General features: G+C 46.0%; 1 pseudogene; it reads left to right on the forward strand.

Moving 5' to 3' along the window:
* The window catches only part of LOC112238660, a 53,415-nt pseudogene that overhangs the window by 14,929 nt on the left and 11,507 nt on the right, over positions 1-26,979 (forward strand).

Raw genomic sequence — 26,979 nt, forward strand, 5'->3', positions numbered from 1 at the left:
GTAACAGAAACAGTGACAGTGAAAGTAGTAACAGTAACAGTGACAGTAACAGAAACAGTGACAGTGAAAGTAGTAACAGTAACAGTGACAGTAACAGTAACAGAAACAGAAACAGTGACAGTGAAAGTAGTAACAGTAACAGTGACAGTAACAGTAACAGAAACAGAAACAGTGACAGTGAAAGTAGTAACAGTAACAGTAACAAAAACAGAAACAGTGACAGTGAAAGTAGTAACAGTAACAGTGACAGTAACAGTAACAGAAACAGAAACAGTGACAGTAACAGTAACAGTAACAGAAACAGTGACAGTGAAAGTAGTAACAGTAACAGTGACAGTAACAGAAACAGAAACAGTGACAGTGAAAGTAGTAACAGTAACAGTAACAAAAACAGTGACAGTGAAAGTAGTAACAGTAACAGAAACAGTGAAAGTAGTAACAGTAGCAGTAACAGAAACAGTCATAGCAGGACAGTGTGATTTGCAGCAGGCAGCCGATACGGATGATGTACAGATCAGATCAGTCAGCAGACAGTGAGCTGAGTCTCAGTCAGCTGAGAGCAGAGAACCCCAAAGATAAAGGATGTAGGGAGTCTGAGGAGGAAGTACTGATGAAGCATTTCCTCTCTAGTTTCCCTGAGTGATATAACTGCTGCCAACACCTAATTGTTCAATTGAACCGGCCAAATGTTACTGGAAGGCTATGAGCTAAGGGTGGCTTAAGTAATGATAGGGGAATCACTGCTGGTGAGGACTGACTCTGAAATGCAAGTGAATACGCAAACCATCTGTAAATAATGTTTCTCATGGTCTGAGAGTCCACATGGTCTGAGAGTCCACATGGTCTGAGAGTCCACATGAAGTCTTGCAACTATTCGAATCACCCCAAAAAAGCTACACCATGTTTGTAGACAAAACCTGTCTCATCCTTATATAGACTCATCCTTATCTAGTCTCATCATTATCTAGTCTCATCATTATCTAGTCTCATCATTATCCAGTCTCATCATTATCCAGTCTCACCCTTATCTAGTCTCATCCTTATATAGACTCATCCTTATCTGGTCTCATCCTTATCTAGTCTCATCCTTATCTAGTCTCATGTAGTCTCATCCTTATCTAGTCTCATCCTTATCTAGTCTCATCTTTATCTAGTATCATCCTTATCTAGTCTCATCCTGATGTGGTCTTACCCTTATCTAGTCCCATCCTTATCTTGTCTCATCCTTATCTAGTCTCATCCTTATCTAGTATCATCCTTATCTAGTCTCATCTAGTCTCATCCTTATATCATCTCATCCTTATCTAGTCTCATCCTTATCTAGTCTCATCCTTATCTAGTCTTATCTAGTCTCATCCTTATCTGGTCTCATCCTGATTTTGTCTCATATAGTCTCATCCTTATCTAGTCTCATCCTCATCTAGTCTCATCTTTATCTAGTCTCATCCTGATTTAGTCTCATCTAGTATCACACTTATCTAGTCTCATCCTTATCTAGTCTCATCTAGTCTCATCCTTATATCATCTCATCCTTATCTAGTCTCATCCTTATCTAGTCTCATCCTTATCTAGTCTTATCTAGTCTCATCTTTATCTAGTCTCATCCTGATTTAGTCTCATCTAGTATCACACTTATCTAGTCTCATCCTTATCTAGTATCATCCTTATCTGGTCTCATCCTGATTTTGTCTCATATAGTCTCATCCTTATCTAGTCTCATCCTTATCTAGTATCATCCTCATCTAGTCTCATCTTTATCTAGTCTCATCCTGATTTAGTCTCATCTAGTATCACACTTATCTAGTCTCATCCTTATCTAGTCTCATCTAGTCTGATCCTTATATCATCTCATCCTTATCTAGTCTCATCCTTATCTAGTCTCATCCTTATCTAGTCTTATCTAGTCTCATCTTTATCTAGTCTCATCCTGATTTAGTCTCATCTAGTATCACACTTATCTAGTCTCATCCTTATCTAGTATCATCCTTATCTGGTCTCATCCTGATTTTGTCTCATCTAGTCTCATCCTTATCTAGTCTCATCCTTATCTAGTCTCATCTAGTCTCATCCTTATCTAGTCTCATCCTTATCTAGTATCATCCTTATCTAGTCTCATCTAGTATAATCCTTATCTAGTCTCATCCTTATCTAGTATCATCCTTATCTAGTCTCATCTAGTATAATCCTTATCTAGTCTCATCCTGATTTTGTCTCATCTAGTCTCATCCTTATCTAGTCTCATCCTTATCTAGTCTCATCTAGTCTCATCCTTATCTAGTCTCATCCTTATCTAGTATCGTCCTTATCTAGTCTCATCTAGTATAATTCTTATCTAGTCTCATCCTTATCTAGTATCATCCTTATCTAGTCTCATCTAGTCTCATCCTGATTTAGTCTCATCTAGTCTCATCCTTATCTAGTCTCATCCTTATCTAGTCTCATCCTTATCTAGTCTCATCTAGTCTCATCCTTATCTAGTCTCATCCTTATCTAGTCTCATCTAGTCTCATCCTTATCTTGTCTCATCCTTATCTCGTCTCATCCTTATCTCATCTCATTCTTATCTAGTCTCACCCTTATCTAGTCTCACCCTTATCTAGTCTCATCTTTATCTAGCCTCATCTAGTCTCATCCTGATTTAGTCTAATCTAGTCTCATCCTTATCTAGTCTCATCTCATCCTGATTTAGTCTAATCTAGTCTCATCCCTATCTAGTCTCATCTAGTCTCACCCTTATCTAGTCTCACCCTTATCTAATCTCACCCTTATCTCATCTCATCTTTATCTAGTCTCATCTAGTCTCATCCTGATTTAGTCTCAGGGTTAGGTCATCATGGCATACCTCTACCTCCCTTCCCTCAGTCTTACTGTGGTCTAATGTGGGAGTCAGTCTGAAATATTCATGGTGTCACATTAACTTTGCAATATTTGCTGAAAACAGGCTGGATACAACCTGAGCTACCAGCAACATTACAACCATTCTGCCTGGGCCTGACTATGACACAGTGGCCGGGAGAGACGGAGGGAGGGAGGGAAAGGAAAGGAAAGGTGAAGAGAGAGACGGAGGGAGGGAGGGAAAGGAAAGCGGGAGAGAGTGAAGGAGAGGGAGAAAGGGGGGGAGAAGGAGAGGGAGAAAGAGGGAGAGAGTGAAGAAGAGGGAGAAAGGGGGGGAAGGAGAAAGACAGAGATAATGGTGGTCATTTATTCAGATGCTCTCTGTGAGTATATAGTGAGGGATGTCATTAAAGCCTAGCAGCAGGTGCTGACAGGGAGTATTGAACTGTAGTGTACTGTGTGTATGTGTGTTTGTATCCTAGGTGTGTGTGTGTGCATAGTGACGAGTGTAGTCAAGGGCATTCAAGGAGTGTGTGTGTCTGTAGTGCATGGCTGAGATCAGGAGCTGAGCCCACAGTGCTTTGTTCAGTAGCAATGTGTATTATTTATGTGACACACGCACACACACACACACACACACACACACACACACACACACACACACACACACACACACACACACACACACACACAATCCTCAGCCTCAAGCTCTACCCCATCACCCCTAAAAAACAAACTCACAAAGATAAACACATACACACAAGCACGTCTTTACCCCCCTTACACACACTCACATCAACACACACAACAAACAGACAAATAGCTACACACAGGCTGACAGCATTTGTATTGACGACAGTGATGGGAACGAAGGAAGAGACCATATCAGGCTGTCAGAGAGAAAAGGCGATGGAGATAAAACGGAGAGAGGGATGGGGGAGTTTACGGCTTATGATTACAGTCTTCATTGATCCAACCGCTGAGGCCGTCATTCATGCTCACTGAACACAGAACGCCACAGAGAGAGAGAGAGCAGGGGGAAGAGGGGGAGAGAGAGAACATGGGGAGATGGAGCAGGGGGAAGAGGGGGAGAGAGAGAACATGGGGAGATGGAGCAGGGGGAAGAGGGGGGATCTTTTTGTATCCAAATCCGGCTTTAAACTTCTTCACAACAGTATCTCGGACCTGCCTGGTGTGTTCCTTGTTCTTCATGATGCTCTCTGCGCTTTTGACGGACCTCTGAGACTATCACAGTGCAGGTGCATTTATACGGAGACTTGATTACACACAGGTGGATTGTATTTATCATCATTAGTCATTTAGGTCAACATTGGATCATTCAGAGATCCTCACTGAACTTCTGGAGAGAGTTTGCTGCACTGAGAGTAAAGGGGCTGAATAATTTTGCACGCCCAATTTTTCAGTTTTTGATTTGTTAAAAAAGTTTGAAATATCCAATAAATGTCGTTCCACTTCATGATTGTGTCCCACTTGTTGTTGATTCTTCACAAAAAAATACAGTTTTATATCTTTATGTTTGAAGCCTGAAATGTGGCAAAAGGTCGCAAAGTTCAAGGGGGCCGAATACTTTCGCAAGGCACTGTATATAATATGACATTTGTAATGTCTTTATTGTTTTGAAACTTCTGTATGTGTAATGTTTACTGTTAATTTTATATTGTTTATTTCACTTTTGTATAATATCTACCTTACTTGCTTTGGCAATGTTAACCCATGCCAATAAAGCCCCTTGAATTGAATTGAATTGAATTGAGAGAGAGAGAGAGAGAGAGATAAAGGGAAGGGGAGAGAGAGAGTGAGATAAAGGGAAGGGGAGAGAGAGAGAGACAAAGGGAAGGGGAGACAGAGAGAGTTGTTGTGGTGTGTCTCCTGCAGCAGTATTTATCCTCCACTTTGTGTGGTATTGTGACAGCTCTGCCAAAACCAGGCCACTCCAGTGATATGACAACAACCTGGAGGGTGTGGGGGTGGGGTGAGGACGGGGGAAAGAGAAAGAGTCGGAGGAAAAGTGAGGAGAGAAATAGACAGTAGAGGAGAGAGGGATAGAGGGAGAGAGGGATAGAGGGAGAGACAGTAAGACTGCTTGACTCATTGATATGATGTCAGCTCCTGAGCCGGGGAGAGACTAGAGCTGTGCTGACATGTTCCAGCAGGCAGAGAGGAATACCATCATGCCTCATAGACTCCCAGCTTTATACTGAACACAATGTCATCGAGCAGACTAACATACAGCTTCATCACAAGGCCTCCCCATTAAACAGTTTCAGCTATATCCTTTGTTCTTGTTTTTTGTTGTTGTTATCACCATAGAAAGCGTTTGATGGACATGTCTGTGAACCAATTATTTCTTTCTTTTCAGGCAGCCTGGGGGCGGATACTGAAGAGCGGCTGGTGGAGCACCTGCTAAACCCCGCCCACTATAACAAACTGATCCGCCCAGCGACCAATGGTTCTGAGCTGGTGACAGTTCAGCTGATGGTGTCCCTGGCCCAGCTCATCAGTGTGGTGAGTATGTGTCTGTGTGTGGGGTGGCCCATGAACTGTCTCTAACCCACCCCCCTCAGAACATAATAATGTCTCTAACCCACCCCAATAATGTTGCTGTGTTCCTCTTTCTATTGCAGCACGAGAGAGAGCAGGTCATGACCACCAACGTATGGCTCACACAGGTCAGTTACACTCTGTCTTCACCTTTCTCTCCGTATCCCTCTGTCTTCACCTCTCTCTCCTTATCCCTCTGTCTTCACCTCTCTCTCCTTATCCCTCTGTCTTCACCTCTCTCTCCTTATCTGTCTGTCTTCACCTTTCTCTCCTTATCCCTCTGTCTTCACCTCATCTCTCCTTATCCCTCTGTCTTCACCTCTCTCTCCTTATCTCTCTGTCTTCACCTCTCTCTCCTTATCTCTCTGTCTTCACCTCTCTCTCCTTATCTCACTGTCTTCACCTCTATCTCCTTATCACTCTGTCTTCACCTCCTCTCTCCTTATCCTTCTGTCTTCAGCTCTCCTTATCTCTCTGTCTTCACCTCTCTCTCATTATCTCTCTGTCTTCAACTCTCTCTCCTTATCCCTCTGTCTTCACCTCTCTCTCCTTATCTCACTGTCTTCACCTCTCTCTCCTTATCCCTCTGTCTTCACTTTCTCTCGTTATCCCTCTGTCTTCACCTCATCTCTCCTTATCTCTCTGTCTTCACCTCATCTTTCCTTAAGCCCTCTGTCTTCACCTCTCTCTCCTTATCCCTCTGTCTTCACCTCTCTCTCCTTATCTCTCTATCTTCACCTCATCTATCCTTAAGCCCTCTGTCTTCACCTCTCTCTCTGCATCCCTCTGTATTCACCTCTCTCTCCTTATCTCACTGTCTTCACCTCTCTCTCCTTATCCCTCTGTCTTCACCTCTCTCTCCTTATCCCTCGGTCTTCAACTCCTCTCTCCTTATCCCTCTGTCTTCACCTCTCTCTCCTTATCTCTCTGTCTTCACCTCTCTCTCCTTATCTCTGTCTTCACCTCTCTCTCTTTATCCCTCTGTCTTCACCTCTCTTTCCTTATCTCTCTGTCTTCACCTCTCTCTGCTTATTCCTCTCTTCACCTCTCTCTCCGTATCCCTCTGTCTTCACCTCTCTCTCCTTATCTCTCTGTCTTCACCTCTCTCTCCTTATCCCTCTGTCTTCACCTCTCCTTATCCCTCTGTCTTCACCTCTCTCTCCTTATCTCTGTCTTCACCTCTCTCTCTTTATCCCTCTGTCTTCACCTCTCTTTCCTTATCTCTCTGTCTTCACCTCTCTCTGCTTATTCCTCTCTTCACCTCTCTCTCCGTATCCCTCTGTCTTCACCTCTCTCTCCTTATCTCTCTGTCTTCACCTCTCTCTCCTTATCCCTCTGTCTTCACCTCTCCTTATCCCTCTGTCTTCACCTCTCCTTATCTCTCTGTCTTCACCTCTCTCTCATTATCTCTCTGTCTTCAACTCTCTCTCCTTATCCCTCTGTCTTCACCTCTCTCTCCTTATCTCACTGTTTTCACCTCTCTCTCCTTATCCCTCTGTCTTCACTTTCTCTCGTTATCCATCTGTCTTCACCTCATCTCTCCTTATCTCTCTGTCTTCACCTCATCTTTCCTTAAGCCCTCTGTCTTCACCTCTCTCTCCTTATCCCTCTGTCTTCACCTCTCTCTCCTTATCTCTCTATCTTCACCTCATCTATCCTTAAGCCCTCTGTCTTCACCTCTCTCTCCGCATCCCTCTGTATTCACCTCTCTCTCCTTATCTCACTGTCTTCACCTCTCTCTCCTTATCCCTCTGTCTTCACCTCTCTCTCCTTATCCCTCGGTCTTCAACTCCTCTCTCCTTATCCCTCGGTCTTCACCTCTCTCTCCTTATCTCTCTGTCTTCACCTTTCTCTCCTTATCCCTCTGGCTTCACCTCTCTCTCCTTATCTCTCTGTCTTCACCTCTCTCTCCTTATCCCTCTGTCTTCACCTCTCTCTGCTTATTCCTCTCTTCACCTCTCTCTCCTTATCCCTCTGTCTTCACCTCTCTCTCCTTATCTCTCTGTCTTCACCTCTCTCTCCTTATCCCTCTGTCTTCACCTCTCTCTCCTTATCCCTCTGTCTTCACCTCTCTCTCCTTATCTCACTGTCTTCACCTCTCTCTCCTTATCCCTCTGTCTTCACTTTCTCTCGTTAATCCCTCTGTCTTCACCTCATCTCTCCTTATCTCTCTGTCTTCACCTCATCTCTCCTTAAGCCCTCTGTCTTCACCTCTCTCTCCTTATCCCTCTGTCTTCACCTCTCTCTCCTTATCTCTCTATCTTCACCTCATCTATCCTTAAGCCCTCTGTCTTCACCTCTCTCTCCGCATCCCTCTGTATTCACCTCTCTCTCCTTATCTCACTGTCTTCAACTCCTCTCTCCTTATCCCTCGGTCTTCACCTCTCTCTCCTTATCTCTCTGTCTTCACCTTTCTCTGCTTATCCCTCTGTCTTCACCTCTCTCTCCTTATCTCTCTGTCTTCACCTCTCCTTATCTCTCTGTCTTCACCTCTCTCTCCTTATCTCACTGTCTTCAACTCCTCTCTCCTTATCCCTCGGTCTTCACCTCTCTCTCCTTATCTCTCTGTCTTCACCTTTCTCTGCTTATCCCTCTGTCTTCACCTCTCTCTCCTTATCCCTCTGTCTTCACCTCTCCTTATCTCTCTGTCTTCACCTCTCTCTCCTTATCCCTCTGTCCTCACCTCTCTCTGCTTATCCCTCTGTCTTCACCTCTCTCTGCTTATCCCTCTGTCTTCACCTCTCTCTCCTTATCTCACTGTCTTCACCTGTCTCTCCTTATCCCTCTGTCTTCACTTTCTCTCATTATCCCTCTGTCTTCACCTCATCTCTCCTTATCTCTCTGTCTTCACCTCATCTCTCCTTAAGCTCTCTGTCTTCACCTCTCTCTCCTTATCCCTCTGTCTTCACCTCTCTCCTTATTTCACTGTCTTCACCTCTCTCTGCTTATCCCTCTGTCTTCACCTCTCTCTCCTTATCCCTCTGTCTTCACCTCTCTCTCCTTATCTCTCTGTCTTCACCTCCTCTCTCCTTATCCTTCTGTCTTCAGCTCTCCTTATCTCTCTGTCTTCACCTCTCTCTCATTATCTCTCTGTCTTCAACTCTCTCTCCTTATCCCTCTGTCTTCACCTCTCTCTCCTTATCTCACTGTTTTCACCTCTCTCTCCTTATCCCTCTGTCTTCACTTTCTCTCGTTATCCATCTGTCTTCACCTCATCTCTCCTTATCTCTCTGTCTTCACCTCTCTCTCCTTATCCCTCTGTCTTCACCTCTCTCTCCTTATCTCTCTATATTCACCTCATCTATCTTTAAACCCTCTGTCTTCACCTCTCTCTCCGCATCCCTCTGTATTCACCTCTCTCTCCTTATCTCACTGTCTTCAACTCCTCTCTCCTTATCCCTCGGTCTTCACCTCTCTCCTTATCTCTCTGTCTTCACCTTTCTCTGCTTATCCCTCTGTCTTCACCTCTCTCTCCTTATCTCTCTGTCTTCACCTCTCTCTCCTTATCCCTCTGTCTTCACCTCTCCTTATCTCTCTGTCTTCACCTCTCTCTCCTTATCTCACTGTCTTCACCTCTCTCTCCTTATCACTCTGTCTTCACCTCCTCTCTCCTTATCCTTCTGTCTTCAGCTCTCCTTATCTCTCTGTCTTCACCTCTCTCTCCTTATCTCTCTGTCTTCAACTCTCTCTCCTTATCCTTCTGTCTTCACCTCTCCTTATCTCTCTGTCTTCACCTCTCTCTGCTTATTCCTCTCTTCACCTCTCTCTCCTTATCCCTCTGTCTTCACCTCTCTCTCCTTATCCCTCTGTCTTCACCTCTCTCTCCTTATCCCTCTGTCTTCACCTCTCTCTCCTTATCTCTCTGTCTTCACCTCTCTCTATTTATCCCTCTGTCTTCACCTCTCCTTATCTCGCTGTCTTCACCTCTCTCTCCTTATCTCTCTGTCTTCACCTCTCTCTATTTATCCCTCTGTCTTCACCTCTCCTTATCTCTCTGTCTTCACCTCTCTCTCATTATCTCTCTGTCTTCACCTCTCTCTCCTTATCTCTCTGTCTACACCTCTCTCTCTTTATCCCTCTGTCTTCACCTCCCCTGATCTCTCTGTCTTCACCTCCTCTCTCCTTATCCCTCTGTCTTCACCTCTCTCTCCTTATCACTCTGTCTTCACCTCTCTCTTCTCATCCCTCTGTCTTCACCTCTCTCTCATTATCTCTCTGTCTTCACCTCTCTCTCCTTATCCCTCTGTCTTCACCTCCTCTCTCCTTATCCCTCTGTCTTCACCTCCTCTCTCCTTATCTCTCTGTCTTCACCTCTCTCTCCTTATCCCTCTGTCTTCACCTCTCCTCATCTCTCTGTCTTCAACTCTCTCTCCTTATTACTCTGTCTTCACCTCTCTCTCCTTATCACTCTGTCTTCACCTCTCCTTATCTCTCTGTCTTCACCTCTCTCTCCTTATCTCACTGTCTTCACCTCATCTCTCCTTAAGCCCTCTGTCTTCACCTCTCTCTCCTTATCCCTCTGTCTTCACCTCTCTCTCCTTATCTCTCTATATTCACCTCATCTATCTTTAAACCCTCTGTCTTCACCTCTCTCTCCGCATCCCTCTGTATTCACCTCTCTCTCCTTATCTCACTGTCTTCAACTCCTCTCTCCTTATCCCTCGGTCTTCACCTCTCTCCTTATCTCTCTGTCTTCACCTTTCTCTGCTTATCCCTCTGTCTTCACCTCTCTCTCCTTATCTCTCTGTCTTCACCTCTCTCTCCTTATCCCTCTGTCTTCACCTCTCCTTATCTCTCTGTCTTCACCTCTCTCTCCTTATCTCACTGTCTTCACCTCTCTCTCCTTATCACTCTGTCTTCACCTCCTCTCTCCTTATCCTTCTGTCTTCAGCTCTCCTTATCTCTCTGTCTTCACCTCTCTCTCATTATCTCTCTGTCTTCAACTCTCTCTCCTTATCCCTCTGTCTTCACCTCTCTCTCCTTATCTCACTGTCTTCACCTCATCTCTCCTTAAGCCCTCTGTCTTCACCTCTCTCTCCTTATCCCTCTGTCTTCACCTCTCTCTCCTTATCTCTCTATATTCACCTCATCTATCTTTAAACCCTCTGTCTTCACCTCTCTCTCCGCATCCCTCTGTATTCACCTCTCTCTCCTTATCTCACTGTCTTCAACTCCTCTCTCCTTATCCCTCGGTCTTCACCTCTCTCTCCTTATCTCTCTGTCTTCACCTTTCTCTGCTTATCCCTCTGTCTTCACCTCTCTCTCCTTATCTCTCTGTCTTCACCTCTCCTTATCTCTCTGTCTTCACCTCTCTCTCCTTATCTCACTGTCTTCAACTCCTCTCTCCTTATCCCTCGGTCTTCACCTCTCTCTCCTTATCTCTCTATCTTCACCTTTCTCTGCTTATCCCTCTGTCTTCACCTCTCTCTCCTTATCCCTCTGTCTTCACCTCTCCTTATCTCTCTGTCTTCACCTCTCTCTCCTTATCCCTCTGTCCTCACCTCTCTCTGCTTATCCCTCTGTCTTCACCTCTCTCTCCTTATCTCACTGTCTTCACCTGTCTCTCCTTATCCCTCTGTCTTCACTTTCTCTCATTATCCCTCTGTCTTCACCTCATCTCTCCTTATCTCTCTGTCTTCACCTCATCTCTCCTTAAGCTCTCTGTCTTCACCTCTCTCTCCTTATCCCTCTGTCTTCACCTCTCTCCTTATTTCACTGTCTTCACCTCTCTCTCCTTATCCCTCTGTCTTCACCTCTCTCTGCTTATCCCTCTGTCTTCACCTCTCTCTCCTTATCTCTCTGTCTTCACCTCTCTCTCCTTATCCCTCTGTCTTCACCTCTCCTTATCTCTCTGTCTTCACCTCTCTCTGCTTATCCCTCTGTCTTCACCTCTCTCTCCTTATCCCTCTGTCTTCACCTCTCTCTCCTTATCTCACTGTCTTCACCTCTCTCTCCTTATCACTCTGTCTTCACCTCCTCTCTCCTTATCCTTCTGTCTTCAGCTCTCCTTATCTCTCTGTCTTCACCTCTCTCTCATTATCTCTCTGTCTTCAACTCTCTCTCCTTATCCCTCTGTCTTCACCTCTCTCTCCTTATCCCTCTGTCTTCACCTCTCTCTCCTTATCTCACTGTCTTCACCTCTCTCTCCTTATCCCTCTGTCTTCACTTTCTCTCGTTAATCCCTCTGTCTTCACCTCATCTCTCCTTATCTCTCTGTCTTCACCTCATCTCTCCTTAAGCCCTCTGTCTTCACCTCTCTCTCCTTATCCCTCTGTCTTCACCTCTCTCTCCTTATCTCTCTATATTCACCTCATCTATCTTTAAACCCTCTGTCTTCACCTCTCTCTCCGCATCCCTCTCTATTCACCTCTCTCTCCTTATCTCACTGTCTTCAACTCCTCTCTCCTTATCCCTCGGTCTTCACCTCTCTCTCCTTATCTCTCTGTCTTCACCTTTCTCTGCTTATCCCTCTGTCTTCACCTCTCTCTCCTTATCTCTCTGTCTTCACCTCTCTCTCCTTATCCCTCTGTCTTCACCTCTCCTTATCTCTCTGTCTTCACCTCTCTCTCCTTATCCCTCTGTCTTCACCTCTCCTTATCTCTCTGTCTTCACCTCTCTCTGCTTATTCCTCTCTTCACCTCTCTCTCCTTATCCCTCTGTCTTCACCTCTCTCTCCTTATCTCTCTGTCTTCACCTCTCACTCCTTATCCCTCTGTCTTCACCTCTCCTTATCTCTCTGTCTTCACCTCTCTCTGCTTATCCCTCTGTCTTCACCTCTCTCTCCTTATCCCTCTGTCTTCACCTCTCTCTCCTTATCTCTCTGTCTTCACCTCTCTCTCCTTATCTCACTGTCTTCACCTCTCTCTCCTTATCACTCTGTCTTCACCTCCTCTCTCCTTATCCTTCTGTCTTCAGCTCTCCTTATCTCTCTGTCTTCACCTCTCTCTCCTTATCTCTCTGTCTTCAACTCTCTCTCCTTATCCTTCTGTCTTCACCTCTCCTTATCTCTCTGTCTTCACCTCTCTCTGCTTATTCCTCTCTTCACCTCTCTATCCATATCCCTCTGTCTTCACCTCTCTCTCCTTATCTCTCTGTCTTCACCTCTCTCTCTTATCCCTCTGTCTTCACCTCTCCTTATCTCTCTGTCTTCACCTCTCTCTGCTTATCCCTCTGTCTTCACCTCTCTCTCCTTATCCCTCGGTCTTCACCTCTCTCTCCTTATCTCTCTGTCTTCACCTCTCTCTCCTTATCTCACTGTCTTCACCTCTCTCTCCTTACCACTCTGTATTCACCTCCTCTCTCCTTATCCTTCTGTCTTCAGCTCTCCTTATCTCTCTGTCTTCACCTCTCTCTCATTATCTCTCTGTTTTCAACTCTCTCTCCTTATCCCTCTGTCTTCACCTCTCCTTATCCCTCTGGCTTCACCTCTCTCTCCTTATCCCTCGGTCTTCACCTCCTCTCTCCTTATCCCTCTGTCTTCACCTCATCTCTCCTTATCTCTCTGTCTTCACCTCTCTCTCCTTATCCCTCTGTCTTCACCTCTCCTTATCTCTCTGTCTTCACCTCTCTCTGCTTATCCCTCTGTCTTCACCTCTCTCTCCTTATCCCTCGGTCTTCACCCCTCTCTCCTTATCTCTCTGTCTTCACCTCTCTCTCCTTATCTCTCTGTCTTCAACTCTCTCTCCTTATCCCTCTGTCTTCACCTCTCCTTATCTCTCTGTCTTCACCTCTCTCTGCTTATCCCTCTGTCTTCACCTCTCTCTCCTTATCCCTCTGTCTTCACCTCTCTCTCCTTATCTCTCTGTCTTCACCTCTCTCTCCTTATCTCACTGTCTTCAACTCCTCTCTCCTTATCCCTCGGTCTTCACCTCTCTCTCCTTATCTCTCTGTCTTCACCTTTCTCTGCTTATCCCTCTGTCTTCACCTCTCTCTCCTTATCTCTCTGTCTTCACCTCTCTCTCCTTATCCCTCTGTCTTCACCTCTCCTTATCTCTCTGTCTTCACCTCTCTCTGCTTATTCCTCTCTTCACCTCTCTCTCCTTATCCCTCTGTCTTCACCTCTCTCTCCTTATCCCTCTGTCTTCACCTCTCCTTATCTCTCTGTCTTCACCTCTCTCTGCTTATCCCTCTGTCTTCACCTCTCTCTCCTTATCCCTCTGTCTTCACCTCTCTCTCCTTATCTCTCTGTCTTCACCTCTCTCTCCTTATCTCACTGTCTTCACCTCTCTCTCCTTATCACTCTGTCTTCACCTCCTCTCTCCTTATCCTTCTGTCTTCAGCTCTCCTTATCTCTCTGTCTTCACCTCTCTCTCATTATCTCTCTGTCTTCAACTCTCTCTCCTTATCCCTCTGTCTTCACCTCTCTCTCCTTATCTCACTGTCTTCACCTCTCCTTATCTCTCTGTCTTCACCTCTCTCTGCTTATTCCTCTCTTCACCTCTCTCTCCTTATCCCTCTGTCTTCACCTCTCCTTATCTCTCTGTCTTCACCTCTCTCTGCTTATCCCTCTGTCTTCACCTCTCTCTCCTTATCCCTCTGTCTTCACCTCTCTCTCCTTATCTCTCTGTCTTCACCTCTCTCTCCTTATCTCACTGTCTTCACCTCTCTCTCCTTATCACTCTGTCTTCACCTCCTCTCTCCTTATCCTTCTGTCTTCAGCTCTCCGTATCTCTCTGTCTTCACCTCTCTCTCATTATCTCTCTGTCTTCAACTCTCTCTCCCTATCCCTCTGTCTTCACCTCTCTCTCCTTATCCCTCTGTCTTCACCTCTCTCTCCTTATCTCACTGTCTTCACCTCTCTCTCCTTATCCCTCTGTCTTCACTTTCTCTCGTTATCCCTCTGTCTTCACCTCATCTCTCCTTATCTCTCTGTCTTCACCTCATCTCTCCTTAAGCCCTCTGTCTTCACCTCTCTCTCCTTATCCCTCTGTCTTCACCTCTCTCTACTTATCTCTCTATCTTCACCTCATCTATCCTTAAGCCCTCTGTCTTCACCTCTCTCTCCGTATCCCTCTGTATTCACCTCTCTCTCCTTATCTCACTGTCTTCACCTCTCTCTCCTTATCCCTCTGTCTTCACCTCTCTCTCCTTATCCCTCGGTCTTCAACTCCTCTCTCCTTATCCCTTGGTCTTCACCTCTCTCTCCTTATCTCTCTGTCTTCGCCTTCTCTCTCCTTATCTCTCTGTCTTCACATCATCTCTCCTTATCCCTCTGTCTTCACCTCTCTCTCCTTATCCCTCTGTCTTCACCTCATCTCTCCTTATCTCTCTGTCTTCATCTCATCTCTCCTTATCCCTCTGTCTTCACCTCTCTCTCCTTATCTCACTGTCTTCACCTCTCCTTATCCCTCTGTCTTCACCTCTCTCTCCTTATCCCTCAGTCTTCACCTCCTCTCTCCTTATCCCTCTGTCTTCACCTCATCTCTCCTTATCCCTCTGTCTTCACCTCTCTCTCCTTATCTCTCTGTCTTCACCTCTCTCTCCTTATCTCTCTGTCTTCACCTCTCTCTATTTATCCCTCTGTCTTCACCTCTCCTTATCTCGCTGTCTTCACCTCTCTCTCCTTATCTCTCTGTCTTCACCTCTCTATTTATCCCTCTGTCTTCACCTCTCCTTATCTCTCTGTCTTCAACTCTCTCTATTTATCCCTCTGTCTTCACCTCTCCTTATCTCTCTGTCTTCACCTCTCTCTCTCCTTATCCCTCTGTCTTCACCTCCTCTCTCCTTATCTCTCTGTCTTCACCTCTCTCTCCTTATCCCTCTGTCTTCACCTCTCCTCATCTCTCTGTCTTCAACTCTCTCTCCTTATTACTCTGTCTTCACCTCTCTCTCCTTATCACTCTGTCTTCACCTCTCCTTATCTCTCTGTCTTCACCTCTCTCTCATTATCTCTCTGTCTACACCTCTCTCTCTTTATCCCTCTGTCTTCACCTCCCCTGATCTCTCTGTCTTCACCTCTCTCTCCTTATCCCTCTGTCTTCACCTCTCTCTCCTTATCCCTCTGTCTTCACCTCTCCTTATCTCTCTGTCTACACCTCTATCTCCTTATCCCTCTGTCTTCACCTCTCTCTCCTTATCCCTCTGTCTTCACCTCCTCTCTCCTTAGCTCTCTGTCTTCACCTCTCTCTACTTATCTCTCTGTCTTCACCTCTCTCTATTTATCCCTCTGTCTTCACCTCTCCGTATCTCGCTGTCTTCACCTCTCTCTCCTTATCTCTCTGTCTTCACCTCTCTCTATTTATCCCTCTGTCTTCACCTCTCCTTATCTCTCTGTCTTCACCTCTCTCTATTTATCCCTCTGTCTTCACCTCTCCTTATCTCTCTGTCTTCACCTCTCTCTCTCCTTATCCCTCTGTCTTCACCTCTCTCTCCTTATCCCTCTGTCTTCACCTCATCTCTCCTTATCCCTCTGTCTTCACCTCTCTCTCCTTATCTCTCTTTCTTCACCTTTCTCTCCTTATCTCTCTGTCTTCACCTCTCTCTATTTATCCCTCTCTCTTCACCTCTCCTTATCTCTCTGTCTTCACCTCTCTCTCTCCTTATCTCACTGTCTTCACCTCTCCTTATCCCTCTGTCTTCACCTCTCTCTCCTTATCCCTCGGTCTTCACCTCCTCTATCCTTATCCCTCTGTCTTCACCTCATCTCTCCTTATCCCTCTGTCTTCACCTCTCTCTCCTTATCTCTCTGTCTTCCTCTCTCTCCTTATCTCTCTGTCCTCACCTCTCTCTATTTATCCCTCTGTCTTCACCTCTCCTTATCTCTCTGTCTTCACCTCTCTCAATTTATCCCTCTGTCTTCACCTCTCCTTATCTCTCTGTCTTCACCTCTCTCTCTCCTTATCCCTCTGTCTTCACCTCTCTCTCCTTATCCCTCTGTCTTCACCTCATCTCTCCTTATCCCTCTGTCTTCACCTCTCTCTCCTTATCTCTCTGTCTTCAACTCTCTCTCCTTATCCCTCTGTCTTCACCTCTCTCTTCTCATCCCTCTGTCTTCACCTCTCTCTCATTATATCTCTGTCTTCACCTCTCTCTCCTTATCTCTCTGTCTACACCTCTCTCTCTTTATCCCTCTGTCTTCACCTCCCTGATCTCTCTGTCTTCACCTCTCTCTATTTATCCCTCTGTCTTCACCTCTCCTTATCTCTCTGTCTTCACCTCTCTCTCTCCTTATCTCTCTGTCTTCACCTCTCTCTCCTTATCCCTCTGTCTTCACCTCTCTCTCCTTATCCCTCTGTCTTCACCTCTCTCTCCTTATCTCTCTGTCTTCACCTCTCTCTCCTTATCTCTCTGTCTACACCTCTCTCTATTTATCCCTCTGTCTTCACCTCTCCTTATCTCTCTGTCTTCACCTCTCTCTCCTTATCCCTCTGTCTTCACCTCTCTCTCCTTATCCCTCTGTCTTCACCTCTCTCTCATTATCTCTCTGTCTTCACCTCTCTCTCCTTATCTCTCTGTCTACACCTCTCTCTCTTTATCCCTCTGTCTTCACCTCCCCTGATCTCTCTGTCTTCACCTCCTCTCTCCTTATCCCTCTGTCTTCACCTCTCTCTCCTTATCACTCTGTCTTCACCTCTCTCTTCTCATCCCTCTGTCTTCACCTCTCTCTCATTATCTCTCTGTCTTCACCTCTCTCTCCTTATCCCTCTGTCTTCACCTCCTCTCTCCTTATCTCTCTGTCTTCACCTCTCTCTCCTTATCCCTCTGTCTTCACCTCTCCTCATCTCTCTGTCTTCAACTCTCTCTCCTTATTACTCTGTCTTCACCTCTCTCTCCTTATCCCTCTGTCTTCACCTCTCCTTATCTCTCTGTCTTCACCTCTCTCTCATTATCTCTCTGTCTTCAACTCTCTCTCCTTATCCCTCTGTCTACACCTCTATCTCCTTATCCCTCTGTCTTCACCTCTCTCTCCTTATCACTCTGTCTTCACCTCCTCTCTCCTTATCCTTCTGTCTTCAGCTCTCCTTATCTCTCTGTCTTCAACTCTCTCTCCTTATCCCTCTGTCTTCACCTCTCTCTCCTTATCTCTCTTTTTTCACCTCATCTATCTTTAAACCCTCTGTCTTCACCTCTCTCTCCGCATCCCTCTCTATTCACCTCTCTCTCCTTATCTCACTGTCTTCAACTCCTCTCTCCTTATCCCTCGGTCTTCACCTCTCTCTCCTTATCTCTCTGTCTTCACCTTTCTCTGCTTATCCCTCTGTCTTCACCTCTCTCTCCTTATCTCTCTGTCTTCACCTCTCTCTCCTTATCCCTCTGTCTTCACCTCTCTCTCCTTATCTCTCTGTCTTCACCTCTCTCTCCTTATCTCACTGTCTTCACCTCTCTCTCCTTATCTCTCTGTCTTCACCTCCTCTCTCCTTATCCTTCTGTCTTCAGCTCTCCTTATCTCTCTGTCTTCACCTCTCTCTCATTATCTCTCTGTCTTCAACTCTCTCTCCTTATCCCTCTGTCTTCACCTCTCTCTCCTTATCTCACTGTCTTCACCTCTCTCTCCTTATCCCTCTGTCTTCACTTTCTCTCGTTATCCCTCTGTCTTCACCTCATCTCTCCTTATCTCTCTGTCTTCACCTCATCTCTCCTTAAGCCCTCTGTCTTCACCTCTCTCTCCTTATCCCTCTGTCTTCACCTCTCTCTACTTATCTCTCTATCTTCACCTCATCTATCCTTAAGCCCTCTGTCTTCACCTCTCTCTCCGTATCCCTCTGTATTCACCTCTCTCTCCTTATCTCACTGTCTTCACCTCTCTCTCCTTATCCCTCTGTCTTCACCTCTCTCTCCTTATCCCTCGGTCTTCAACTCCTCTCTCCTTATCCCTTGGTCTTCACCTCTCTCTCCTTATCTCTCTGTCTTCGCCTTCTCTCTCCTTATCTCTCTGTCTTCACATCATCTCTCCTTATCCCTCTGTCTTCACCTCTCTCTCCTTATCCCTCTGTCTTCACCTCATCTCTCCTTATCTCTCTGTCTTCACCTCATCTCTCCTTATCCCTCTGTCTTCACCTCTCTCTCCTTATCTCACTGTCTTCACCTCTCCTTATCCCTCTGTCTTCACCTCTCTCTCCTTATCCCTCAGTCTTCACCTCCTCTCTCCTTATCCCTCTGTCTTCACCTCATCTCTCCTTATCCCTCTGTCTTCACCTCTCTCTCCTTATCTCTCTGTCTTCACCTCTCTCTCCTTATCTCTCTGTCTTCACCTCTCTCTATTTATCCCTCTGTCTTCACCTCTCCTTATCTCGCTGTCTTCACCTCTCTCTCCTTATCTCTCTGTCTTCACCTCTCTCTCCTTATCTCTCTATCTTCACCTCATCTATCCTTAAGCCCTCTGTCTTCACCTCTCTCTCCGCATCCCTCTGTATTCACCTCTCTCTCCTTATCTCACTGTCTTCAACTCCTCTCTCCTTATCCCTCGGTCTTCACCTCTCTCTCCTTATCTCTCTGTCTTCACCTTTCTCTGCTTATCCCTCTGTCTTCACCTCTCTCTCCTTATCTCTCTGTCTTCACCTCTCTCTCCTTATCCCTCTGTCTTCACCTCTCTCTCCTTATCTCTCTGTCTTCACCTCTCTCTCCTTATCTCACTGTCTTCACCTCTCTCTCCTTATCACTCTGTCTTCACCTCCTCTCTCCTTATCCTTCTGTCTTCAGCTCTCCTTATCTCTCTGTCTTCAACTCTCTCTCCTTATCCCTCTGTCTTCACCTCTCTCTCCTTATCTCTCTTTTTTCACCTCTCTCTCCTTATCCCTCTGTCTTCACCTCTCTCTTCTCATCCCTCTGTCTTCACCTCTCTCTCATTATCTCTCTGTCTTCACCTCTCTCTCCTTAACACTCTGTCTTCACCTCCTCTCTCCTTATCCTTCTGTCTTCAGCTCTCCTTATCCCTCTGTCTTCACCTCTCTCTCATTATCTCTCTGTCTTCACCTCTCTCTCCTTATCCCTCTGTCTTCACCTCTCTCTCCTTATCCCTCTGTCTTCACCTCTCCTTATCTCTCTGTCTTCACCTCTCTCTGCTTATTCCTCTCTTCACCTCTCTCTCCTTATCCCTCTGTCTTCACCTCTCTCTCCTTATCTCTCTGTCTTCACCTCTCTCTCCTTATCCCTCTGTCTTCACCTCTCCTTATCTCTCTGTCTTCACCTCTCTCTGCTTATCCCTCTGTCTTCACCTCTCTCTCCTTATCCCTCGGTCTTCACCTCTCTCTCCTTATCTCTCTGTCTTCACCTCTCTCTCCTTATCTCACTGTCTTCACCTCTCTCTCCTTATCACTCTGTCTTCACCTCCTCTCTCCTTATCCTTCTGTCTTCAGCTCTCCGTATCTCTCTGTCTTCACCTCTCTCTCATTATCTCTCTGTCTTCAACTCTCTCTCCCTACCCCTCTGTCTTCACCTCTCTCTCCTTATCCCTCTGTCTTCACCTCTCTCTCCTTATCTCACTGTCTTCACCTCTCTCTCCTTATCCCTCTGTCTTCACTTTCTCTCGTTATCCCTCTGTCTTCACCTCATCTCTCCTTATCTCTCTGTCTTCACCTCATCTCTCCTTAAGCCCTCTGTCTTCACCTCTCTCTCCTTATCCCTCTGTCTTCACCTCTCTCTACTTATCTCTCTATCTTCACCTCATCTATCCTTAAGCCCTCTGTCTTCACCTCTCTCTCCGTATCCCTCTGTATTCACCTCTCTCTCCTTATCTCACTGTCTTCACCTCTCTCTCCTTATCCCTCTGTCTTCACCTCTCTCTCCTTATCCCTCGGTCTTCAACTCCTCTCTCCTTATCCCTTGGTCTTCACCTCTCTCTCCTTATCTCTCTGTCTTCGCCTTCTCTCTCCTTATCTCTCTGTCTTCACATCATCTCTCCTTATCCCTCTGTCTTCACCTCTCTCTCCTTATCCCTCTGTCTTCACCTCATCTCTCCTTATCTCTCTGTCTTCACCTCATCTCTCCTTATCCCTCTGTCTTCACCTCTCTCTCCTTATCTCACTGTCTTCACCTCTCCTTATCCCTCTGTCTTCACCTCTCTCTCCTTATCCCTCTGTCTTCACCTCCTCTCTCCTTATCCCTCTGTCTTCACCTCATCTCTCCTTATCCCTCTGTCTTCACCTCTCTCTCCTTATCTCTCTGTCTTCACCTCTCTCTCCTTATCTCTCTGTCTTCACCTCTCTCTATTTATCCCTCTGTCTTCACCTCTCCTTATCTCGCTGTCTTCACCTCTCTCTCCTTATCTCTCTGTCCTCACCTCTCTCTATTTATCCCTCTGTCTTCACCTCTCCTTATCTCTCTGTCTTCACCTCTCTCTATTTATCCCTCTGTCTTCACCTCTCCTTATCTCTCTGTCTTCACCTCTCTCTCTCCTTATCCCTCTGTCTTCACCTCTCTCTCCTTATCCCTCTGTCTTCACCTCTCTCTATTTATCCCTCTGTCTTCACCTCTCCTTATCTCTCTGTCTTCACCTCTCTCTCCTTATCTCTCTGTCTACACCTCTCTCTCTTTATCCCTCTGTCTTCACCTCCCCTGATCTCTCTGTCTTCACCTCCTCTCTCCTTATCCCTCTGTCTTCACCTCTCTCTCCTTATCACTCTGTCTTCACCTCTCTCTTCTCATCCCTCTGTCTTCACCTCTCTCTCATTATCTCTCTGTCTTCACCTCTCTCTCCTTATCCCTCTGTCTTCACCTCCTCTCTCCTTATCTCTCTGTCTTCACCTCTCTCTCCTTATTACTCTGTCTTCACCTCTCTCTATTTATCCCTCTGTCTTCACCTCTCCGTATCTCGCTGTCTTCACCTCTCTCTCCTTATCTCTCTGTCTTCACCTCTCTCTAATTATCCCTCTGTCTTCACCTCTCCTTATCTCTCTGTCTTCACCTCTCTCTATTTATCCCTCTGTCTTCACCTCTCCTTATCTCTCTGTCTTCACCTCTCTCTGCTTATTCCTCTCTTCACCTCTCTCTCCTTATCCCTCTGTCTTCACCTCTCTCTCCTTATCTCTCTGTCTTCACCTCTCTCTCCTTATCCCTCTGTCTTCACCTCTCCTTATCTCTCTGTCTTCACCTCTCTCTGCTTATCCCTCTGTCTTCACCTCTCTCTCCTTATCCCTCTGTCTTCACCTCTCTCTCCTTATCTCTCTGTCTTCACCTCTCTCTCCTTATCTCACTGTCTTCACCTCTCTCTCCTTATCACTCTGTCTTCACCTCCTCTCTCCTTATCCTTCTGTCTTCAGCTCTCCGTATCTCTCTGTCTTCACCTCTCTCTCATTATCTCTCTGTCTTCAACTCTCTCCCCTACCCCTCTGTCTTCACCTCTCTCTCCTTATCCCTCTGTCTTCACCTCTCTCTCCTTATCTCACTGTCTTCACCTCTCTCTCCTTATCCCTCTGTCTTCACTTTCTCTCGTTATCCCTCTGTCTTCACCTCATCTCTCCTTATCTCTCTGTCTTCACCTCATCTCTCCTTAAGCCCTCTGTCTTCACCTCTCTCTCCTTATCCCTCTGTCTTCACCTCTCTCTACTTATCTCTCTATCTTCACCTCATCTATCCTTAAGCCCTCTGTCTTCACCTCTCTCTCCAGTATCCCTCTGTATTCACCTCTCTCTCCTTATCTCACTGTCTTCACCTCTCTCTCCTTATCCCTCTGTCTTCACCTCTCTCTCCTTATCCCTCGGTCTTCAACTCCTCTCTCCTTATCCCTTGGTCTTCACCTCTCTCTCCTTATCTCTCTGTCTTCGCCTTCTCTCTCCTTATCTCTCTGTCTTCACATCATCTCTCCTTATCCCTCTGTCTTCACCTCTCTCTCCTTATCCCTCTGTCTTCACCTCATCTCTCCTTATCCCTCTGTCTTCACCTCTCTCTCCTTATCTCACTGTCTTCACCTCTCCTTATCCCTCTGGCTTCACCTCTCTCTCCTTATCCCTCGGTCTTCACCTCCTCTCTCCTTATCCCTCTGTCTTCACCTCATCTCTCCTTATCCCTCTGTCTTCACCTCTCTCTCCTTATCTCTCTGTCTTCACCTCTCTCTCCTTATCTCTCTGTCTTCACCTCTCTCTATTTATCCCTCTGTCTTCACCTCTCCTTATCTCGCTGTCTTCACCTCTCTCTCCTTATCTCTCTGTCTTCACCTCTCTATTTATCCCTCTGTCTTCACCTCTCCTTATCTCTCTGTCTTCAACTCTCTCTATTTATCCCTCTGTCTTCACCTCTCCTTATCTCTCTGTCTTCACCTCTCTCTCTCCTTATCCCTCTGTCTTCACCTCTCTCTCCTTATCCCTCTGTCTTCACCTCTCTCTATTTATCCCTCTGTCTTCACCTCTCTCTCATTATCTCTCTGTCTTCACCTCTCTCTCCTTATCTCTCTGTCTACACCTCTCTCTCTTTATCCCTCTGTCTTCACCTCCCTGATCTCTCTGTCTTCACCTCCTCTCTCCTTATCCCTCTGTCTTCACCTCTCTCTCATTATCTCTCTGTCTTCACCTCTCTCTCCTTATCCCTCTGTCTTCACCTCCTCTCTCCTTAGCTCTCTGTCTTCACCTCTCTCTACTTATCTCTCTGTCTTCACCTCTCTCTATTTATCCCTCTGTCTTCACCTCTCCGTATCTCGCTGTCTTCACCTCTCTCTCCTTATCTCTCTGTCTTCACCTCTCTCTAATTATCCCTCTGTCTTCACCTCTCTCTCCTTCTCTCTGTCTTCACCTCTCTCTATTTATCCCTCTGTCTTCACCTCTCCTTATCTCTCTGTCTTCACCTCTCTCTCTCCTTATCCCTCTGTCTTCACCTCTCTCTCCTTATCCCTCTGTCTTCACCTCATCTCTCCTTATCCCTCTGTCTTCACCTCTCTCTCCTTATCTCTCTGTCTTCACCTTTCTCTCCTTATCTCTCTGTCTTCACCTCTCTCTATTTATCCCTCTGTCTTCACCTCTCCTTATCTCTCTGTCTTCACCTCTCTCTCTCCTTATCTCACTGTCTTCACCTCTCCTTATCCCTCTGTCTTCACCTCTCTCTCCTTATCCCTCGGTCTTCACCTCCTCTATCCTTATCCCTCTGTCTTCACCTCATCTCTCCTTATCCCTCTGTCTTCACCTCTCTCTCCTTATCTCTCTGTCTTCACCTCTCTCTCCTTATCTCTCTGTCTTCACCTCTCTCTATTTATCCCTCTGTCTTCACCTCTCCTTATCTCTCTGTCTTCACCTCTCTCTATTTATCCCTCTGTCTTCACCTCTCCTTATCTCTCTGTCTTCACCTCTCTCTCTCCTTATCCCTCTGTCTTCACCTCTCTCTCCTTATCCCTCTGTCTTCACCTCATCTCTCCTTATCCCTCTGTCTTCACCTCTCTCTCCTTATCTCTCTGTCTTCAACTCTCTCTCCTTATCCCTCTGTCTTCACCTCTCTCTTCTCATCCCTCTGTCTTCACCTCTCTCTCATTATCTCTCTGTCTTCACCTCTCTCTCCTTATCTCTCTGTCTACACCTCTCTCTCTTTATCCCTCTGTCTTCACCTCCCCTGATCTCTCTGTCTTCACCTCTCTCTATTTATCCCTCTGTCTTCACCTCTCTCTCCTTATCCCTCTGTCTTCACCTCATCTCTCCTTATCCCTCTGTCTTCACCTCTCTCTCCTTATCCCTCTGTCTTCACCTCTCTCTCCTTATCCCTCTGTCTTCACCTCTCTCTCATTATCTCTCTGTCTTCACCTCTCTCTCCTTATCTCTCTGTCTACACCTCTCTCTATTTATCCCTCTGTCTTCACCTCTCCTTATCTCTCTGTCTTCACCTCTCTCTCCTTATCCCTCTGTCTTCACCTCTCTCTCCTTATCCCTCTGTCTTCACCTCTCTCTCATTATCTCTCTGTCTTCACCTCTCTCTCCTTATCTCTCTGTCTACACCTCTCTCTTTTATCCCTCTGTCTTCACCTCCCTGATCTCTCTGTCTTCACCTCCTCTCTCCTTATCCCTCTGTCTTCACCTCTCTCTCCTTATCACTCTGTCTTCACCTCTCTCTTCTCATCCCTCTGTCTTCACCTCTCTCTCCTTATCCCTCTGTCTTCACCTCCTCTCTCCTTATCTCTCTGTCTTCACCTCTCTCTCCTTATCCCTCTGTCTTCACCTCTCCTGATCTCTCTGTCTTCAACTCTCTCTCCTTATCCCTCTGTCTTCACCTCTCTCTCCTTATCCCTCTGTCTTCACCTCTCTCTCCTTATCCCTCTGTCTTCACCTCTCCTTATCTCTCTGTCTACACCTCTATCTCCTTATCCCTCTGTCTTCACCTCTCTCTCCTTCTCTCTGTCTTCACCTCTCTCTATTCATCCCTCTGTCTTCACCTCTCCTTATCTCTCTGTCTTCACCTCTCTCTCTCCTTATCCCTCTGTCTTCACCTCTCTCTCCTTATCTCTCTGTCTTCACCTCTCTCTATTTATCCCTCTGTCTTCACCTCTCCTTATCTCTCTGTCTTCAACTCTCTCTATTTATCCCTCTGTCTTCACCTCTCCTTATCTCTCTGTCTTCACCTCATCTCTCCTTATCTCTCTGTCTTGACCTCATCTCTCTTTACATCTGTCTTCACCTCTCTTTACCTCTGTCTTCACCTCTCTCTCCTTATCTCTCTGTCTTCACCTCTCTCTATTTATCCCTCTGTCTTCACCTCTCCTTATCTCTCTGTCTTCACCTCTCTCTCTCCTTATCCCTCTGTCTTCACCTCTCTCTCCTTATCCCTCTGTCTTCACCACATCTCTCCTTATCCCTCTGTCTTCACCTCTCTGTCCTTATTTCTCTGTCTTCACCTCTCTCTCTTTACCCCTCTGTCTTCACCTATCGTTATCTCTCTGTCTACACCTCTATCTCCTTATCCCTCTGTCTTCACCTCTCTCTCCTTATCTCCCTGTCTTCACCTCTCTCTCCTTATCTCCCTGTCTTCACCTCTCTCTCTTTATCTCTCTGTCTTCACCTCTCTCTCCTTATCCCTCTGTCTACACCTCCTCTCCTACTGTTACTTAGCTCTATATTTTATCTCTTGAGATGCCAAATCAACTGGTAGGTAGTCTGACTTCATTAAATGTACATTTAAGAATGCAACGATGCTCTCCTTTCTGTTAATTGATAACACAACAAATTGCATCGTGCAAGAACGTGTTTGTTCATTCTGCCGCTAAGTTAGGAATAGGCACGGGCAGACATAGCAATCTGAACCAGTAGGGGGTTGAAAATGCCTGTCCCTGTATCAGTCTCCTACAACTCAACACAGACATTCTAGTCATTCAATGGGAACATGAACACACAACCAGAGTTTCCCAGGAGGGTTGCCATACAGTACAGTACTTTTCTACCCAGCATCTTTATTTATTTTATTTTATTTAATCTTTATTTAACTAAGTAAAAGTAAGTTAGTTAAGAACAAATTGTTATTTACACTGACAGCCTACCCCGGCCAAACACGAACCCGGACGACGCTGGGCCAGTTGTGCCCAGCGTTATCCCTATGGGACTCCCAATCACGGCCGGTTGTGATACAGCCTGGAATCAAACCAGGGACTGTAGTGACGCCGCTAGCACTGAGATGCATTGCCGTAGACCACTGCGCCACTCGGGAGCATCACATTGCAGTATGCGGCAGAGAGAGACACAGTTCTGTATTGTTGTTGTGAGAGACTAATCCTGGTATGCTCCTGAGTTCTGACACTGTTCTACACAGCTGGTTCTCTGTGTGTCTGCAGCTGGGGCCTAAAACAAAACACACTGCCCAGTGGACAGGTTCACACACACATGCACACGCACAGCTGTAAATGCACTAATGTGAATAAATCAGTTATGAACAGTTATGGAAACCTGTTTGTGTGTGTCTGTGTGTGTGTACACATGGGCATGTGTGAAGGTGATTGATGGTCTGTAATTGAATAGAGAATGAGCATACGTGTTTTATGAGGCCCTTGGTCGTAGCCAAGAGGAGATGTCAAGGAAACCAGTCCTGAGCCAAGAGAGCCACTGCTATCACTTTCACCACCATTCTGGCTCTGATAATACCACAACACATCACTGTTTCACAGAGCCACCATTTTCAAGTCATGTAGCATCTGGCATCATGGCCATTATGGCTCTACATGGCATATACTGTAGCAATAACAGTTACAGAGCCCCCATTGTAAATGGTTATTAAGGTTCTTCTACAGCCCTAACAGCCATAGAGCCACTGCTATCTGGACCATTATGGCTCATAATACATCGCAGTTACAGGGCTATGACCATCAAGTTCACTAAGAGCACGTCAGTGACTGACCCACACACCTTCAATCATGTGTGTCTGGGAGGCAAACTCGCACACACACACACACACACACACATGCACAGACATACACACATACATACGCACTCACTGTCACACACACGATCTGGATACCTCATTGGCAGGCGGCCATTTCAGTCAGGATGATTAGATGTGTGTTTGAGTGAGTGTTTTTAACTGACTTACTATAGGGTCATGGTAGACATTAGTCCTTCTGTCTTACATCTCTAATTAATGGAGCTGAGTTATCACACTGTTCCTGGACAGGACAGTAAAGGTCTCTATAGGAACATATTTACATAAAGATCATTATGGAAAGTAAAGATGCATTTCACTGAGTGTTAT

Source organism: Oncorhynchus tshawytscha, linkage group LG03, assembly GCF_018296145.1.
Source record: "Oncorhynchus tshawytscha isolate Ot180627B linkage group LG03, Otsh_v2.0, whole genome shotgun sequence".
NCBI classification, from domain to species: Eukaryota; Metazoa; Chordata; class Actinopteri; order Salmoniformes; family Salmonidae; genus Oncorhynchus; species Oncorhynchus tshawytscha.